Consider the following 18,422-nt stretch of genomic DNA (forward strand, 5'->3'; position numbering starts at 1 on the left):
CCTGGTCAGGGGACCACCACTTTAATCCACTCTCCAAAGTCTGGCTGCTCCCTCTGCTCGTGCTTGCAGCTGCACAGAGGATAACTTAAGACTGAAGTACAGAAGCCTGCTATATATTACAGAATAGGATTACAGAAACGTGGCTGCAGGGTGGGCAAGGCTGGGAACTTAACATCCAGGGATATACAATATTTAGGAAGGATCGGCAAAAAGGTAGGGGAGGTGGGGTAGCATTGCTGGTAAAGGAGGGGATTAATGCAATGGAAAGGAAGGATATTAACTCGGATGAAACGGAATCTGTATGGGTAGAAATGAGAAATAGCAAGGGGAGAAAAACGTTAGTGGGTGTGATATATAGGCCTCCAAATAGTAATATGGAGGTGAGGGAAGGCATAAAAAGGGAAATTAGAGAAGCGTGCGATAAGAGCACAGCTGTCATCATGGGTGACTTTAATTTACATATTGATTGGACTACCCAAATTAGTAAAAATTCTGAGGAGGAGGAATTCCTGGAATGTTTTCGGGACGGTTATCTGGACCAATATGTCGAGGAGCCGACTCGAGATCAGGCCATTTTAGACTGGGTATTGTGCAATGAGAAGGGACTTATCACCAATCTTCTTGTACGAGGCCCCTTGGGTCAGAGCGATCATAATATGATCGAGCTCTCAGTCGAGATGGAGAGTGAGGAAATTGAATCAGAGACTAAGGTCCAGAACTTAAATAAAGGGAATTACGAGGGTATGAGACGGGAATTGGGTAAGATTGATTGGGTGGTGTTTCTGGGGGGATTGACAGTGGATAGACAATGGCAAGCATTCAAAGATAGAATGGAAGAATTCCAGAACATGTTTATACCGGTTTGGCATAAAAATAAACCTAAAAAGGTGACTCAACCGTGGATAACGAGGGAAATTAGGGACAGCATAAAATCAAAAAAAAGGGCATATCAACTGGCAAAAAAAGCACCAGACCGGAAGATTGGGGGCAGTACAGGATACAGCAGAAGAGGACAAAGGGATTAATCAGGAAGGGGAAAATAGAATACGAAAGTAAACTTGCAGCAAAAATAAAGACAGACTGCAAAAGCTTTTATCGGTATATCAGGAGGAAAAGACTGGTAAAATCCCAAGTCGGTCCCCTGCAGTCCGATTCGGGAGAATATATAATGGAGAATAAGGAAATGGCAGACCAATTAAACTCATACTTTGGTTCTGTATTCACAAAGGAGGACACAAATAACCTCCCAGGAATATCGGCAAACATAGGGACTAATGAGAGGGAGGAGCTGACAGAAATTAGTATCTCTAGGGATATGGTGTTGGGTAAGTTGAGGGGACTGAAGGCCGACAAATCCCCGGGGCCTGATAAACTACATCCTAGGGTACTTAAGGAGGTGGCCCTGGAGATAGCAGATGCTCTAAGGATCATCTTCCGGAACTCCATTGACTCGGGAACAGTACCCGTGGATTGGAGGGTAGCTAATGTTACCCCAATATTTAAAAAGGGGGGTAGACAGAAAGCAGGGAATTATAGACCAGTAAGCCTTACATCGGTTGTGGGCAAAATGCTAGAGTCCATTATTAAGGATAAAATAGCGGAGCACTTGACAAATGGGGAAAGGATCGGACAGAGTCAACATGGATTTACAAAGGGTAAATCGTGTTTGACTAATCTGCTGGAATTTTTTGAGGAAGTAACTGGTAAAATAGATGGGGGAGAGCCAGTGGATGTGGTGTACCTTGACTTCCAGAAAGCCTTCGATAAGGTTCCACACAAAAGATTGTCATGCAAAATTAAGGCTCATGGGATTGGGGGCAAAGTATTAACGTGGATAGAGAACTGGCTGGCGGATAGAAAACAGAGAGTTGGAATAAACGGCTCGTTTTCAGAGTGGCAGGCAGTGACCAGCGGGGTGCCGCAAGGATCTGTCCTGGGACCCCAGCTGTTCACAATATATATAAATGATCTGGATCAGGGAATTGGATGCAATATTTCCAAATTCGCTGACGACACTAAACTAGGAGGAGGGGTGGGCTCTGATGAGGATGTCAGGAGGCTACAGTGCGATTTGGACAGGTTGGGGGAATGGGCGGATACGTGGCAGATGCACTATAATGTGGATAAATGCGAGGTTATCCACTTTGGGGGTAAAAACAGGAGGGTAGATTATTATCTAAATGGCAATAGATTGGGAGATGGGGAAGTGCAGAGGGACCTGGGTGTTCTTGTGCACCAGTCACTGAAGGAGAGCATGCAGGTGCAACAGGCGATTAAGAAGGCAAATGGTATGTTGGCCTTCATATCAAGGGGGTTCGAGTATAGGAATAGGGATACCTTACTACAGCTGTACAAGGTGCTGGTGAGACCGCATCTGGAGTATTGTGTACAGTTTTGGTCGCCCCATCTGCGGAAGGATGTTCTTGCCATGGAAAGAGTGCAACGGCGATTCACCAGGCTGATACCTGGAATGGCGGGAATGACCTACGAAGAGAGATTAAATAGTTTGGGCTTGTACTCACTGGAGTTTAGAAGATTGAGAGGGGATCTCATCGAAACATATAAAATTATGGCAGGCCTGGACAGGCTGAATTCAGAGAGAATGTTTCCAATGGCCAGGGAGCACAGAACCAGGGGCCACAGTCTAAAAATAGCGGGCAAATCATTTAAAACAGAGATGAGGAAGAATTTCTTCACTCAAAGAGTGGTGAGCCTGTGGAATTCCCTGCCACAGAGGGCTGTGAAGGCTAATTCAATAAATATTTTCAAGAGAGAATTGGATATATTTCTGAAGGCTAAGGGGATTAAGGGTTACGGAGAAAAGGCGGGGACGGGGTACTGAACTGGTAAGATCAGCTATGATCTCAGACGAGGATCAGCCATGATCTCATTGAATGGCGGAGCAGGCTCGAAGGGCCGAATGGCCTACTCCTGTTCCTATCTCTATGTTACTCTATATACAGGGGTGGTCACTGCCGGTACTGCAGTGTAGAATCAGTTCTTCTCTTAAAGGTACATACACAACACCCTCTATGGCAAGTATATCCTTCCTTAGGTAAGGAGGCCAAAATTGTACACAGTACTCCAGGTGTGGTCTCACCAAGGCCCTATATAATTGGAATAAGACTTCTTTACTCCTGTACTCAAATCCTCTTGTAATGAAGGTCATTCACTTTCAGTGACTCAAGCACAAGGACAACCACATCCCTTTGAGCATCTGCATTCCTCAATCTTTCACTATTTAGGAAATACTCTGCCTTTCTGTTTTTTCTACCAAAGTGGATAACTGCACATTTATCCACATTATATTCCATCTGCCATGTTCTCGCCCACTCACTGAGCCTGTTGAGATCCCTTTGAAGCCTTTTTACATCCTCTTCGCAACTGACACTGCCCCCTAGCTTTGTACCATCAGCAAATTTTGAAATGTTACATTTAGTCCCTTCATCCAAATCGTTAATATATATTGTGAATAGCTGGGGTCCAAGGACCGATCCCTGCGGTACCCCACTAGTCACTGCCTGCCACTCGGAAAAAGAGCCGTTTATTCCAACTCTTTGCTTTCTGTCTGCCAACCAGTTCTCTATCCAAGCCAATACCTTGCCCCAATCCCATGTGCCTTAACTTTACATGCTAATCTCTTATGCAGGACCTTATCGAAAGCCTTTTGAAAGTCCAAATACACCACATCCACTGGTTCTCCCTTATCTGTTTTACCAGTTACATCCTCAAAAAATTCCAGTAGATTAGTCAAGCACGATTTACCTTTTGTAAATCCATGTTGACTTTGTCCGATCCGGTCACTGTTTTCCAAGTGCTCTGCTATTACATCTTTTATAATGGACTCTAGCATTTTCCCCACTACTGATGTCAGGCTTACCAGTCTGTAATTCCCCGTTTTCTCTCTACCATCTTTTTTGAACAGTGGGGTAACATTAGCTACCCGACAATCCACAGTCTGTTCCAGAGTCTATCGAATTTTGGAAGATGACCAGCAATGCATCAATATTTCTAGGGCCACTTCCTTAAGTACCCTAGGATGTAGATTATCAGGCCCTGGGAATTTATCGGCCTTCAATCCCATCAATTTCTCTAACACCATTTCCCTACAAATACTGATTTCTATCAGTTCCTCCCTTTCATTAGACCCTATGTTCCCCGACATCTCTTGCCTCATGGATTCAGCCCTTCTTGTCTGCTTTCAGCTGCTGGGTTTCTGAGGCCTGGGAAACCCAGCTGACATGTGTTAAAAATAGAATGACTGTTAAAATGAAGGCAGGCAGCCTCGTTATAATATTTAAATGACCAACTCGCTTCCTGTGAGCAATTGGTCGTCTGCCTCTTGTCCTGCCTCCATTAAAACTGGAATTGGGTGGGTTCGAGGCAGCTTGGGTTTCTGTTTCAGATATTTTGCATTTTAACCTCTGACAAGACTCCAACCCACCCGTTTTTGGGAGTTAAGATTCAGCTCAAGATGTGCAATGGTGTCTTTGCAATCTCAATGCCAGTGAAGGGAATAGACTATCTTTGCTACTAAGGATATCTGAAGAATCCTTTCCCCCCACCCCATTACACTGCCCACTGCTACAAGGGCAACGGACAGGAGCAATGAAGTAAAAAATACAATGTAGGTGGGAGATATCCATTGCACAACTGGGGTGATTCCATGATCCAACGGGAAGTAGATTTGCAGAGAACGCATCTCAAGAAATTGCTCGAAGACAACCTGTGGTTTGCTGCCTATTGGAATTAATGAACCTAAAACAATTCTCCAAAATGTGCTCCCTGCTGGCAGCACTGGATCACGAAATCACTCTTTATAGATTGTAAATATGCTTTTTATTCTCATGTTTACAATTTTGCTATAACCTCCCCCATAGTGTAAACTTCTTACAAGAAACTATAAAGTAAAAAGTGGCCAATATTTTTTGTTTAAATTGCTATGGCTTATTACTAAATATAAACACATACTGATCTTGTTTAACATGTATTATATGATAAATGGAACAATAGGTCCTTTATCATTACAATAAATCTCTTGCATGCAAAAACATCTGATTCTATTATGTGATGTAGGAACCCAGTTTGGAGTATTTCTTCTAGGAAATCAGGAAGGTGGATTACAGTGACAGTGAAAGTAAGCCTCTATTTGATGTGAAAATATAAAAGATTGATCTGGTTAGGGCTTTGAAATTATTGCAAGTTTCAATTGCCAATATTTCCGGATTCAGCTTTCACCACCAAAATGGAGAATGGATCCTGAAAGGTTCAGAGAGAAAGGTAAATAAAGTGTTTTAAAGTCATTTTCTTCGATTAAAAATTGATTAGATTATATAGGTTATTAACAAAAAGTAAAAGTAAAGTCAAATTAAAGTAAAATTAAGATAAAGAAAATTGGGAAAGGTGTCTGGCTTTGCTCAGTGGCAGCAGTCTCTTCTCTGAGTCAGAAGGTCTCGGGATCAAGTCCCACTCCAGGACTTGAGCACATAATCTAGGCTGAGACTCCAGTGCAGTACTGAGGGAATGCTGCATTGTCAGAAGTGACGTCGTTCACATGAGACGTTAAACCGAAACCCCCGTCTGCCCTCTCAGGTGGATGTAAAAAATCTCATGGCACTATTTCGAAGAAGAGCAGAGGAGTTCCCCCCGGTGTCCTGGACAATATTTATCCCTCAATCAATATCACTCAAACAGTCTATCTGACCATTAATTTCATTACTGTTTGTGGGAGCTTGCTATCCGCAATTGGCTGCAGCGTCTCCTACATTACAACAATGACTACACTTCAAAAAGTACTTCATTGGCTGCTAAGCGCTTTGAACATAAGAACATAAGAAATAAGAGCAGGAGTAGGTAATATGGCCCCTCAAGCCGACCCCGCCATTCAATAAGATCATGGCTGATCTTCAACCTCAACTCCACTTTCCTGCCCGATCTCCATATCCCTTGATTCCCCTTGAGTCCAAAAATCTATCTCTCTCAGCCTTGAATATACACAAAGACTCCACATTCACAGCCCTCTGAGAATTCCAAAGATTCACAACCCTCTGAGTGAAGAAATTCCTCCTCATCTCAGTCTTAAATGGCCTACCCCTTATCCTGAGACTATGCCCACTAGTTCTATACACTCCAGCCAGGGGAAACAACCTCTCAGCATTTACCCTGTCAATCCCCTTCAGAATGAGATCACCTTTCATTCTTCTAAACTCCAGAGAGTATAGGCCCATTTTATACAATCTCTTATCATAGGACAGCCCTCTCATCTCAGGAATCAATCTAGTGAACCTTTGTTGCACCGCCTCCAAGGAAAGTATATCCTTCCATAGATAAGAAGACCAAAACTGTGCACAGTACTCCAGGTGTGGTCTCACCAAGCCCCTGTACAATTGTAACAAGACTTCTTTACTCTTCTACTCCAAACCCCTGCAATAAAGGCCAACATGCCATTTGCCTTCCTTATTGCTTGCTGTACCTGCATGCTAGCTTTCTGTGTTTCTTGCACGAGGACACCCAAATCTCTCTGAACACCAACATTTGAAAGTTTCTCAGCATTTAAATATATTCTGTTTTTCTATTCTTCCTACCAAAGTGAATAACCTCACATTTCCCTACATTATACTCCATCTGCCACTTCACTGCCCACTCACCTAGTCTATCTATATCCCTTTGCAGACTCTGTGTTCTCCTCACCGCTTACTGTCCCACCTAGCATTGTATCGTCAGTAAACTTGGATACAATACACTCGGTCCCTTCATCTAGGTCATTAATATAGATTGTAAATAGCTGAGGCCCCAACACTGATCCTTGTGGAACCCCACTAGTTGCAGCCTGCTAACCTGAAAAAGATCCGTTTATCCCTACTCTCTGTTTTCTGTCCGTTAAGCAATCCTCTATCCATGCTACTATATTACCCCCAATCCCATGAGCCCTTATCTTGTGTAATAACCTTTATGTGGCACCTTATCGACTGCCTTTTGGAAATCCAAATGTACTAAATCCACTGGTTCCCCTTTATCTACCCTGCTAGTTACATCCTTAAAAAACTGTAATAAATTTGTCAAACACGATTTCCCTTTCATAAAACCACGTTGACTCTGCCTAATTATGTTATGATTTTCTAAGTGCCCTGATACCACTTCCTTAACAATGGATTCCAGCATTTTCCCGATGACTGGTCTGTAGTTCCATGTTTTTTCTCTCCCTCCTTTCTTGAATAGCGGTGATACATTTGCGACCTTGCAATCTGCTGGGACCATTCTAGAATCTAGGGAATTTTGGAAGATCAAAACCAATGCATCCACTATCTCTTCAGCCACCTGTTTTAGAACCCTAGGATGTAGGCCGTCAGGTCCAGGGGATTTGTCAGCTTTTAGTCCCATTAGTTTCTCTAGTACTTTTTCTCTACTTATATTAATTACGTTAAGTTCTTCACCCTCATTAGACCCTTGGATACCCACCATTTTTGGTATGCTTTTTGTGTCTTCTACTGTAAAGACAGATACAAAATATTTGTTTAACGTTTCAGCCATTTCCTTATTCCCCATTATAATTTCCCGTGTCTCAGCCTCTAAGGGACCAACATTTACTTTTGCTACTCTCTTCCATTTTACATACTTGTAGAAGCTCTTACAATCCGCTTTTATATTTCTTGCTAGTTTTCTCAAGCTTTGGTAGTTCCTGAAACTCTCCCAATTCTCAGGCTTACTATTATTCTTTGCAATATTATAAGCTTCTCCTTTCAATCTAATGCTATCCTTAACTTCTTTAGTTAGCTACGGTTGGATCACTTTTCCCATGGAGTTTCTGTTTCTCAATTAAATGTATTTTTGTTGAGAATTATGAAATATTTCTTTCAATGCTAGCCACTGCTTATCTACCGCCATACCTTTTAATCTATTTTTCCAATCTACCTTAGCCAACTCACTCCTTATACCTATGTAATTGCCTTTATTTAAGTTTAAGACTTTAGTTTCGGACTTAGCTTTGGGATGGCTTGAAAGGTGCTATATAAATGCAATTTATTTCTTTAATGAGATGAGCAGAGGTAAAGTGATTTTTAAAATGTTAAACTTGCATTTTAAGTGCACTTTATAATTATACAGGATTAATTACAGTAATCCTGATTATTTCTGGTATTTCTATAGTTTTATTACTGTAATATTAGTGTTTATTTCAACATTTGTGTGAGAATAGAAAACTTTAAAATAGCTGGTCAGGATAGTCAAATACATTTATACTTTTCTGTCTCCCAGTATTTTAAAGATCTCAATATCTTATCAACAATGAAAACACATTGGGGGCAAAATTGGGTCATGCTCCCTTTGGGGCGTTAACTTTTCCGGGGCATTACTTCCCGAAGAAATTAATGCCCCCGTGCCTGGAATTCACTGGTAGCGCTCCGCCTCCCTCTTGGGGCACTGCGAGTGAATATTGCGGCACTATGTGCCGCAGTGCCATGCTCTGTGGCACGTCGCACCGCGGTACTGCAGGCCTACCTTCCCTTATTAAAGGGGAGGGGCCTTACACAGCGCGACCCGGGGCCCAGCTGGGCCACCAGGGATCGGAGTGCCGGTAACAGAGCGCAGCCGGCACCCTGCGGGGGCAGGGGGGGGCCTTCACAGGAGGCTGGTGACAGCAACGGGGGCAGGTGCTGGCAGGCGGCCAGCAACAAAAATGGCTGACTGGCACCTCCCCTTTAATTTGTGCTGCCCCGGCCGCAGATAGGCCTCCCTGAACATGTCGGGCATAACACCTCCCCTTTAAGATGTGCAGACTGCATTTAAAAGTTTAGGCTAGCTTTAAATAGAGTTAGTCTCACATGAACTTGGGCTCACTGCTGAGTGCTCAGCCATTCAGCAGCACTCTCTTTGCTGGGCTGCACGCATCAATCATTTTAATTAATAGGCAGCACGAATGTATTTGATTAATTTTGTTGATGATGGCTTCACACTGAGTGGAAACTTTCTGCGAATGTCTCATTGTGCATGTTTGTTGTTTCCTGTTGCTTACACTAAGATCCATTTGTCATTTCTTTGCTCATTATCTTAATTGGTCCAGATCTTTGTAAATGCTGTTTGTTGTCTCTGTAATTGTAACCTGGTCAAGTAGCTTGACATTATCAACTAATTTCATCTGAAATTATGCCATGGAAAATGAGCAAACAATCATTTAAACCATTCATCTGAAATTCCTCTCTGCTGGTTTAATGGAAGCATTTGCCTTTTACACAGGTTAACGCTTCTGGCAAAATATGGGGTATTAAGAACATAAGAAATAGGAGCAGGAGTCGGCCATTCGGCCCCTTGAGCCTGCTCCGCCATTCAATATGATCATGGCTGATCTTCTACCTCATCTCCACTTTCCTGCACTATCCCCATATCCCTTGATTCCCTTAACATCCAAAAATCTATCAATCTCTGTCTTGAATATACTCAACGACTGAGCCTCCACAGCCCTCTGGGGTAGAGAATTCCAAAGATTCACTGCCCTCTGAGTGAAGAAACTTCTCCTCATCTCAGTCCTAAATGGCCGACTCCTTATTCTGAGACTGTAACGCCTGGTTCTAAATTCCCCAGCCAGGGGAAACATCTTCCCTGCATCTACCCTGTCAAGCCCTGTAAGAATTTTGTATGTTTCAATGAGATCACCTCTCATTCTTCTAAACTCGAGAGAATATAGCCCTAGTCTACTCAATCTCTCCTCATAGGACAATCCCCCCATCTCAGGAATCAGTCTGGTGAACCTTCCTTGCACTCCCTCTATGGCAAGTATATCCTTCCTTAGGTAAGGAGAACAAAACTGTACACAATACTCCAACTGTGGTCTCACCAGGGCCCTATATAATTGCAGTAAGACGTCTTTACTCTTATATTCAAATCCTCTTGTAATAAAGGCCAACATACCATTTGCTTTCCTAATTGCTTGCTGTACCTGCATGTTAACTTTCAGTGATTCATGTACAAGGACACCCAGGTCCCTCTGAGCACCAACATTTTCCAATCTCTCACCATTTAAAAAATACTCTGCTTTTCTACCAAAGCGGCTAATTTCTCATTTCTGCACATTATGTTCCATTTGCCATGTTCTTGCCTATTCACTTATCCAGTCTGTATCCCCTTGAAGCCTTTTTGCACCCTCATCCCAACTTACATTCCCACCTAACTTTGTATCATCAGCAAACTTGGATATATTACATTTGGTCCCCTCATCCAAATCATTGATATAGATTGTGAATAGCTGAGGCCCAAGCACTGCTCCTTGCAGTACCCCACTAGTTACAGCCTGCCAACCTGAAAATTACCCGTTTATTCCTACTCTCTGTTTTCTGTCCCTTAACCAATCCTCAATCCATGGTGGATTGGGTATATTACCCCCAATCCAAGGAGCCTTAATTGTGTTTATAACCTCTTGTGTGGTACCTTATCAAATGCCTTCTGATAATCCAAATACACCACATCCATTGGTTTCCCCTTATCTATTCTGCTAGTTACAACCTTTCCACCATCTACAAGGCACAGGTAAGGAGTGTGATGGAATACTCTACACTTGCCTGGATGAGTGCAGCTCCAACAACATGCAAGAAGCTCGACACCATCCAGGACAAAGCAGCCCACTTGATTGGCACCCCATCCACCACCTTAAACATTCACTCCCTCCACCACTGGCATACCGTGGCTGCAGTGTGTACCATCTACAAGATGCACTGCAGTAACTCACCAAGGCTTCTTCGGCAGCACTTCCCAAACCCGCAACCTCATCCACCTGGAAGGACAAGGGCAGCAGGCACATGGGAACACCACCACCTCCAAGTTCCCCTCCAAGTCTCACACCATCCTGATTTGGAAGTATATCGCCGATCCTTCATCTTCGCTGTGTCAAAATCCTGGAACTTCTTACCTAACAGCACTGTGGGAATACCTTCGCCACACAGACTGCAGCGGTTCAAGAAGGCGGCTCACCACCACCTTCTCAAGAGCAATTAGGGATGAGCAATAAATGCGCCCACATCCCATAAATAAATTTTAAAAAACAAAAAGCCTCAAAAAACTCTAACAGATTTGTCAAACATGATTTCCCTTTCGTAAATCCGTGTTGACGCTGCCCAATCGCCAGGGCCTGATAATCTACATCCTAGGGTACTTAAGGAAGTGGCCCTGGAGGTAGTAGATGCATTGCTGGTCATCTTCCAGAGCTCGATAGACTCTGGAACAGTACCCATGGATTGGAGGGTAGCTAATGTTACCACACTACACAAAAAAGGTGGTAGAGAAAAAGCGGGGAATTATAGACCGGTAAGCCTGACATCGGTAGTAGGGAAAATACTAGAGTCCATTATAAAAGATGTAATAGCAGAGCACTTGGAAAGCAGTGACAGGATCGGACAAAGTCAACATGGATTTACAAAAGGTAATTTTTTGAGGATGTAACTGGTAAAATAGATAAGGGAGAACCAGGCCTTCATAGCGAGAGGGTTTGAGTACAGGAACAAGGATGTCTTGCTGCAGTTGTACAGGGCCTTGGTGAGACCACATCTTGAGTATTGTGTGCAGTTTTGGTCGCCTTATCTGAGGAAGGATATTCTTGCCATGGAAGGAATTCAGCGAAGATTCACCAGGCTGATACCTGGGATGGCAGGAATGACGTATGAGGAGAGATTGGGTCGGTTGGGCTTATACTCACTGGAGTTTAGAAGATTGAGAGGGGAGCTCATCGAAACCTATAAAATTCTGTCAGGCCTGGACAGACTAGATGCAGGAAGGATGTTTCTGATGGCCGGGGAGTCCAAAACCAGGGGTCATAGTCTAAAGATAAGGGGTAAGCCATTTAGGACTGAGATGAGGAGGAATTTCTTCACCCAGAGAGTGGTGAACCTGTGGAATTCTCTGCCACAGAGGGCGGTGGAGGCCAGTTCATTAAATATATTCAAGAAGGAGTTGGATATATTTCTTAAGGCTAAAGGGATCAAGGGATATGGGGAGAAGGCAGCGACAGGGTACTGAATTTAGATGATCAGCCATGATCTCATTGAATGGTGGAGCAGGCTCAAAGGGCCGAATGGCCTACTCCTGCTCCTATCTTCTATGTTTCTATGTTTCTATGTAATCCTATTATTATTTTCTAAGTGCCCTGTTGCCACCTCCTTAATAATGATTCTAGCATGTTTCCTGCTACTGATGGATGTCAGGCTAACTGATCTGTAGTTCCCCGTTTCTCTCTCCCTCCTTTCTTAAATAGTGGGGTTACATTTGCTACCTTCAAATCCGCAGGATCCGTTCTAGAATCTATGGAATTTTGGAAGATGACAACCAATGCATCCACTGTCTCTATAGCCACCTCATATAAAACCCTAGGGTGTAGGCCATCAGGTCCTGGGGGTTTATTGGCTTTCAGTCCCGTTAATTTCTCCAGTACTTTTTTTTTTAATAACGTAGCTGTATAGTAGTATCCCACAGCATAATTTCAGAGCTATAAAATTACAGTTTGGTCACTGTATCTTTGCTGCTGTAAAAAGATAACTGTAGTGTATAAATTATGATTTAATTTTACAGAATCCTAAACAGTTTTATATACTTTTCGAAGAGACGCAGTTTGTTTGTCCAGTTGTTGTATTGTAAACGGCAATAATTGAACATAAGCCCAAATACAACCAATGAATTATAAAACAAAGAAAGCATCAGAAGTTACAAAGTGCTAAAGATGGGTAGATGATAAGCAGCAGCTTCAGTTGAACTATATATGAAGGCATCAACCACAGACTACAATAACAACCTATTATGAGTGCATGCTGACAAGTAAGATGCTGCGGATTATGAAGAGATAATGCCATGGAGAGACTTGTAGATGAGGACAAAGACTTTTTGAAGGATGAGGAGCCACTGAGGATTGGAAAGCACAAGGAGTGATAGGGGAGATGGACATAGTACAGGAAAGGATGCAGGAGACATCTTTGGATATTATGAATGTCTGCCAGAATTAAGGGCAGGTGTCCTCATTTACACAGACATCATCAGAATAGGCCGGACTGGTAAAATTACATCATCTATCACAAATCCCACTAGATCTGCCTACAGTACCCCCACCGCAAAGTCAGCCTGCGTACCAGGCTAAGATCCTCGTGGAAATTGGGCTAAAAAGTATAGAAAATGCCAGATTCTTGATGGCTAATTTAAAATCCACATTAAAAAAAAAAATTCCTGCAGTTCCTCAGAGGGAACAGTCCGCCTTGACAGGCTGAAAGATGCTGTTGAGAAATTCCTGGCCCCTTTGAGGCTGATGCCCAAGGAACACTAAAAGTCGCTCTATCGAGATTTGGGATGGGATTATAGCTGGGTCAGATTGGTAGGCAGAAGTCCAGCTCCACAACACTTACAGTAACAGAAATGGTCAAAGGAATTTAGCCGTAATACTTTATTTGTCTACTTAGCTCACTCAAGACTATCACTAATCTGCAGAATTGTTTGCTGCACTTTTGATGCTGGTTAAATGACTGTATATCTGAACTGAATGCAGAATATTGGATAACTGCATCAGGCATTGCAGTATAAAAATATCGACTAAAAAATCTACATTTTCTTTATCTTTTTGTTATATTGTAAATTAGTCCCATGGGTATTTCCAACTCTTGAAGCAAGGAAATACATTCAAATGGGAAACTTTTTCATCTTACATGATACATGATTTCCATGTACAAAGAAAATTGCCTGATGGTGTTAAAGCATCTGTAATGGAAGAAAAATAATATTAACTATTTGTGAGGCCTGTATGAATGTGTACCACCAGTCACAGTTTACTGAAAGGGAACAAAGCCTCTTAACACAATTAACGTTAGTAAAGGAACTGTGCAGGAACCATTAAGTAGCTAAACATATACAAAATTATACAATGGTGTGCAAGAACAATTTCCCCAATTAAAAAATAGCAAAGTACAAGTTTTGTTATCAGAGGAATGGAAAATCTGCCCTTTTTCACTTTTGCGTTTTAAACAGGTAGTAGATATTCGATTTTACTGGGTGCTACATTGATGGAAAGAACACAACAGATTGTGGGTAAATGCAATATAAAATTCAAGGGGCTAGATTTTCAGTTGCTTGCGCCAGCAGTTAGCGCCTTAAGAGAAGTGATTTTCGGGCGCTATGCGTGTAGCGCCTGGGCGCAGCGCAGTTTGCGCCCCGCCCCAAATTAAGTTGCCCGTTAGCGCCGACGCAAAGTTTAGCGGCCGCCCGGATGCGCGCGCAGAAAATGACGTCACATCCTCGTGCAACGCCCTTTGGCCGCCCCGAATCCAAACTTCAGTCGGACCGCCCCATTGTGCGGCTGGCGTCCAGAGCGTTTGCAAAATGGAACGCAACACACCCTGGGGAGCGCAAATTAAAGGGCACTCCTATAAAAGGCACTCTGCATGTGTTGTGTGGAAGTATCCAGTGTGTTGTTGTGAACGGTCTATTTATGTTTCCGGCCACCACCACCACCACCACCACCTCCTCCTCCTCCTCCTCCTCCTCCTCCTCCTCCTCATCCTCATCCTCATCCTCATCCTCATCCTCATCCTCATCCTCATCCTCATCCTCCTCATCCTCATCCTCATCATCCTCATTTTCCCCTTTGAAAAAAACACATGCACCCTTCCCCTTTAAGAGCTCACTGGCGCCAGATTGTCTGCCGTGCGCTGCGCCCGAGCTCGGGTGTTGCGCTCTCCACCGCCGGCTTAGCGCCTAAAGATAGTAGTGGAACGCCTCTTTTAGCGCTCCACCAACCTCTTAGGGCGAAGCCACTGAATTTCCGGCAACGGGGCGCTACTTTGGGGCGGGCGCTAACTTCGGGCGGGCGCTAAGGTTAGCACCCCAAAACTGTCTATACTGAAAATCTAGGCCAAGGTTTTTAAAATAAAATCCAAGAACCTTGAGTATTTCTTTATAGGAATGTAGGAAAGCATAGTAATGGGAAAAACTATGCAGTCTATCTGGCTGGTCCCAAAAGTGAATAGCTTTCAATCAGCCACTCCCTCAAATATCTGTCCAATTCTCCTTTAAATTTTTCCACACTATCTGTATCCACTGTCTATCTGGCCCGTTTGTTCAACTGAGTAAAGTAGTTTAATCTATACTGACGGTGCACCTTCCCTCCTCTAAGCTGAAGCCCAGTTCAAGAGTTCATGACAATCTCTAACATACTCTATTTATTCCCTTAAGGATCTTGAATAGTTGAATAATATCTCCTGAGATTTATCCAGCTGATTATGCATACTAGTCTTCCATTCCCATAAATATAATCATATGCTTTACATTTTAATAGGTAATGCTATTCAATGAAAGTATACTGATACAGTTGTTCTATCACCTTAAATTCTGTTGAGCCCTGCTTAATGCAAGCCATCAATATGGTCTAATCATATGTACCTTCAAATCCAGGAGGAAATTTATCATCATCACAAAGAATGCTGTGATATTGACTAAATCAATGAGTCACAGCTCAGCAAATTTAACAAGGTGTGCATTCAATTCATTGTTTGCACACCACTCTTTAATTGAGTACTTAAAAAATTCAATACAGCTCCTACTTTTGTCGCTCAACCATTGGTGGTCGTGTCTTCTGTTGCCTAGGCTCTAAGCTCTGGAATTCCCTGCCTAAACTTCTCTGCCTTGCTCCTTCTCTTTCCTCCTTTAAGATGCTCCTTAAAACCTACCTCTTTGACCATGCTTTTGGTCACCTGCCCTAATTTCTCCTTATATGGTTTGGTGTCAATTTTTTTGTCTTTTAATACTCCTGTGAAGCGCCTTGGGATGTTTTACTATGTTAAAGGTGCTATAAAAATGCAAGTTGTTGCTGTTGTAGAGTGTCAGAATATCCTACTGGGCTGATGTGTCAACTGTGGCAAAGTTGGTAGCACACTCGACTGAATCAGAAGGTTGTGGGTTCAACACTCACTCCAGGGACTTGAATACATAAAGATAGGCTGACACTCCAGTACAGTGCTGAGTGAGGACCGCACTGTTGGAGTTGCCGTCTTTCGGATGAAGCATTAAACCAAGGCCCTGTCTGCTCTCTCAGGTGGATATAAAAGATCCCATGACACTACTGAGAGTAGCAAGGGCATTTAATGTACTCTGGGTGGGGGACTTCAATGTCCATCACCAAGAGTAGCTCAGTAGCACCACTACTGACCAAGCTGACCAAGTCCTGAAGGGCATAACTGCCAGTCTGGGCCTGCGAGAAGTGGTGAGAGAACCAACCTACTTGACCTCGTCCTCACCAATCTACCTGTTCCAGATGCATCTGTCCATGACAGTATTGGTAGCAGTGACCACTGTACAGTCATTGTAGAGACGAAGTCCCATCTTCACACTGAGGACACCCTCCATCATGTGTGGCACTACCACCGTGCTAAATGGGATAGATTCAGAACAGATCTAGCAGCTCAAAACTGGGCATTCATGAGGCACTGTGGGCCATTAGCAGCAGCAGAATTGTATTCCACCACAATCTGTAAATTCATGGCCCAGCATATCCCTCACTCTACCATTACCACCAAGCCAGGGGACCAACCCTGGTTAAATAAGGAGTGTAGAAGAGCATGCCAGGAGCAGCACCAGGAATACCTAAAAATGAGGTGCCAACCTGGGAAAGCTGCAACACAGGACTACATGCATGTTAAAAAGCGGAAGCAGCATGCTATAGACAGGATCAGATCAAAGCTCTGCAGTCCTGCCACATCCAGTCGTGAATGGTGGTGGACCATTAAACAACTAACGGGAGGAGGAGGCTCCATGAATATCCCCATCCTCAATGATGGTGGAGCCCAGCACGTGAGTGCAAAAGACAAGGCTGAAGTGTTCGCAACCATCTTCAGCCAGAAGTGCCGATTGGATGATCCATATCGGCCTACACCCGAGGTCCCCACCATCACAGAAGCCAGTCTTCAGCCAACTCGATACACTCCATGTGATATCAAGAAACGACTGAGCACACTGGATACAGCAAAGGCTATGGGCCCCGACAACATCCCGGCTATCGTGCTGAAGACTTGTGCTCCAGAACTAGCTGTTCCAATACAGCTACAACACTGGCATCTATCTGACAATGTGGAAAACTGCCCAGGTATGTCCTGCCCACAAAAGCAGGACAAATCCAACCCAGCCAATTACCATCCCATCAGTCTACTCTCAATCATCAGCAAAGTGATGGAAGGTGTCATCAGCATTGCTATCAAGCGGCACTTACTCACCAATAACCTGCTCACTGATGCCCAGTTTGGGTTCCGCCAAGACCACTAAGATCCTGGCCTCATTACAGCCTTGGTCCAAACATGGACAAAGGAGCTGAATTCCAGAGGTGAGGTGAGAGTGACTGCCCTTGACATCAAGGCAGCATTTGACCGAGTGTGGCATCAAGGAGCCCTAGTAAAACTGAAGTCAATGGGAATCAGGGGGAAAACGCTCCACTGGCTGGAGTCATACCTAGCACAAAGGAAGATGGTTGTAGTGATTGAAGGTCAATCATCACAGCCCCAGGACATTGCTGCAGGAGTTCCTCAGGGCAGTGTCCTAGGCCCAACCATCTTCAGCTGCTTCATCAGTGACCTTCCCTCCAACATAAGGTCAGAAATGGGGATGGTCGCTGATGACTGCACAGTTTTCAGTGCCATTTACAACTCCTCACATAATGAAGCAGTCCATGCTCGCATGCAACAAGACCTGGACGACGTTCAGGCTTGGGCTGATAAGTGGCAGGAAACATTTGCGCCACAGAAGTGCCAGGCAATGACTATCTCCAACAAGCGAGCGTCTAACCACCTCCCCTTGACATTCAACGGCATTACCATTGCCGAATCCCACACCATCAACATCCTGGGGGTCACCATTGACCAGAAACTTAACTGAACCAGCCACAAAAGTACTGTGGCAACAAGAGCAGGTCAGAGGCTAGGTATTCTGTGCCAAGGCTCTCACCTCCTGACTCCCCAAAGCCTTTCCACCATCTACAAGGCACAAGTAAGGAGTGTGATGGAATACTCTCCACTTGCTTGGATGAATGCAGCTGCAACAACACTCAAGAAGCTTGACACCATCCAGGACAAAACAGCCTGTTTGATTGGCACCCCATCCACCACCTTAAACATTCACTCCCTCCACCACCGGCATACCATGGCTGCAGTGTGTACCATCTACAAGATGCACTGCAGCAACTTGCCAAGGCTTCTTCGGTGGCACCTCCCAAACCCTCGACCTCTTCCACCTAGAAGGACAAGGGCAGCAGGCGCATGGAAACACCACCACATCCAAGTTCCCCTCCAAGTCACACACCATCCTGACTTAGAAGTATATCGCAGATTCTTCATCGTCGCTGGCTCAAAATCTGGAACTCCCTCCCTAACAGTTCTGTGGGAGCACCTTCACCACACGGACTGCAGTGGTTCAAGAAGGCA

The 18,422-nt window shown here is 43.9% G+C and overlaps 1 pseudogene; it reads right to left on the minus strand.

Annotated features, from left to right (window-relative positions):
- Window positions 1-18,422, minus strand: part of LOC147124502 (uncharacterized) — a 453,926-nt pseudogene that overhangs the window by 180,942 nt on the left and 254,562 nt on the right.

This window comes from Somniosus microcephalus, chromosome 1 (genome assembly GCF_052327205.1).
Source record: "Somniosus microcephalus isolate GS21.2 chromosome 1, FLI_Smic_1.0, whole genome shotgun sequence".
Lineage (NCBI taxonomy): Eukaryota > Metazoa > Chordata > Chondrichthyes > Squaliformes > Somniosidae > Somniosus > Somniosus microcephalus.